This window comes from Pelobates fuscus, chromosome 3 (genome assembly GCF_036172605.1).
Source record: "Pelobates fuscus isolate aPelFus1 chromosome 3, aPelFus1.pri, whole genome shotgun sequence".
Lineage (NCBI taxonomy): Eukaryota > Metazoa > Chordata > Amphibia > Anura > Pelobatidae > Pelobates > Pelobates fuscus.
Window position 1 is genome coordinate 395191196 of NC_086319.1, and position 2500 is coordinate 395193695.

At 42.2% G+C, this 2500-nt stretch overlaps 2 non-coding genes across 2 annotated transcripts; both read left to right on the top strand.

Moving 5' to 3' along the window:
* The first annotated feature begins 540 nt into the window (after window positions 1–540).
* On the top strand, window positions 541–622 carry TRNAL-AAG (transfer RNA leucine (anticodon AAG)). The gene has a single exon. It is a non-coding gene; the product is annotated as a tRNA-Leu (tRNA).
* A 1795-nt stretch (window positions 623–2417) lies between these two features.
* TRNAL-AAG (transfer RNA leucine (anticodon AAG)) lies at window positions 2418–2499 on the top strand. The gene has a single exon. It is a non-coding gene; the product is annotated as a tRNA-Leu (tRNA).
* The last annotated feature ends 1 nt before the right edge of the window (window position 2500 follows it).

Genomic DNA, 2500 nt, shown 5'->3' on the forward strand with positions numbered 1-2500 from the left:
TTGTTAATTTAGCGTGTCATTTTAAGGGTTCCTCCTTTTTTTTTTGCTTTACTCCCAGTCAAAACAGGTTCATGAATTGATTTCCTAGAGGCAGCATTTGAATGCTGAATACTGGGCACAGCACTTTCCCTATGCTGGTGGTGAATTGTTATCTTGTGTTTGCACCTGTTGGTGGTCATTTGACACGCTAGCAGCTTTCACCTGAATGTAACACGAGGAACTTGCGCTTCAAACTCTTTTGATATATATATATATATATATATATATATATATTTATATATATTAGGATAATATTTGTTCTGTGTGAGAATAAATAGAGGGGGATGTGTAATATTTTAGAATTGATCTAGTTTTCTTGTATTTTTGCCGTCCTTTAGAGGTGAAGGCGCTCTAAATGACCTATGCCGCCAGCAGTGCCACATGAGTGTGGAAAGATATTGTCGGGACTTGCAACCTTTTGACAAGAAAGAAAATGAAATGATCAGAACGCTGCCAAATGGCGTGCGTGTTGTGAGTACACAGCCGCCGGAAACATGCGCAGGTAGCGTGGCCGAGCGGTCTAAGGCGCTGGATTAAGGCTCCAGTCTCTTCGGGGGCGTGGGTTCGAATCCCACCGCTGCCATCAAGCTCCTGGCGCTGGATTAAGGCTCCAGTCTCTTCGGGGGCGTGGGTTCGAATCCCACCGCTGCCATCAAGCTCCTTTTTTCTTCCATAAACGCATCACGCCGTTTGAATACCGCTTCCTTATTTGCCACAAGGTGCAACTTACGTAGGCTTGGAAATGCACATGTTTCATACTCCTTTGATCTTTAAACATGGAACAGTATCACAGAAAGTTACAAAAGTAATTCAGGATGAAAAGAAGACTCAGGTTCAACCATTCACCCACCCTTCTTCCCCTTGTTGTTCCAAATGAAGGAGAAAGGAAAAAAAATGAAAGACCTGAAGTCATTTTCAATTGTGCCCCAAATTGGGAAGCAGGATTCCTTTAGAACTCCATATTTGCATTTCCGATTTCTCCTTGGATCAACAAGCTGTGTCACAATACCCACTTTAGATACTATAGTGGCATAGTTTCCAGCTTTGCCACAAGAACATCGAGGCCATCCTCAAATACATCTACTGAATGCCATAAAACACCTTCTTTAGGAAGAGAATTTAACATCTTTCTTCTCACTTGAAAGAGGCCACAAATTGTCCTAAATATAAAGCTAGCAAAGAGTAAGTCACGTGGAGAATTCCACACCATGCACGATTCACCCCAGCATTTGCATGTTTCATTGTAATGTAATTAAACCGGTATGGCTTCACATTGCCGCAAACACAGAAACTGGCTAGCTGGTGCCTTTCTGTTTGGCTTTGCCTTCAATTACAGTGGTATTGTGCTGAAAAGAAAAGTACTTATTTTTTTTCCTCTTTAGGCTGAATATTTAATATGTCAGAATCTATCTAATTTTATGTCGGTTGGGGGAAATAACCTACCTTTGTTGGCTACTCTGTTGACGATCACTCCCACCGGCACAGTGAGGCCTCGTGTCGCAACGGTAGCGCGTCTGACTCCAGATCAGAAGGTTGCGTGTTCAAATCACGTCGGGGTCATGCTGCTTTTGCTTTGGAGAAGAATAAGCACAGATCTCTTGTCATACCAGAGTTGGATAAAAAGCGCAAGGCACACGCCCCATTCTTAGCATGCTTAGCATATATTATCTATATATCCCGTACTTGGATTATTTCATTATGTTGATGGCCAAAACTGGAAAAGTCCTGCTGATGTACAGTAGGTAAAATTGACATGCTGCAGGATTCCTGAATGTTTCAAATGAATTCTGTGGTTTTTAACCTGGGGGTCGGGACCCAAAAATAGAGTCCTCTTGTTAATTTAGCGTGTCATTTTAAGGGTTCCTCCTTTTTTTTTTGCTTTACTCCCAGTCAAAACAGGTTCATGAATTGATTTCCTAGAGGCAGCATTTGAATGCTGAATACTGGGCACAGCACTTTCCCTATGCTGGTGGTGAATTGTTATCTTGTGTTTGCACCTGTTGGTGGTCATTTGACACGCTAGCAGCTTTCACCTGAATGTAACACGAGGAACTTGCGCTTCAAACTCTTTTGATATATATATATATATATATATATATATATATATATATTTATATATATTAGGATAATATTTGTTCTGTGTGAGAATAAATAGAGGGGGATGTGTAATATTTTAGAATTGATCTAGTTTTCTTGTATTTTTGCCGTCCTTTAGAGGTGAAGGCGCTCTAAATGACCTATGCCGCCAGCAGTGCCACATGAGTGTGGAAAGATATTGTCGGGACTTGCAACCTTTTGACAAGAAAGAAAATGAAATGATCATAACGCTGCCAAATGGCGTGCGTGTTGTGAGTACACAGCCGCCGGAAACATGCGCAGGTAGCGTGGCCGAGCGGTCTAAGGCGCTGGATTAAGGCTCCAGTCTCTTCGGGGGCGTGGGTTCGAATCCCACCGCTGCCAT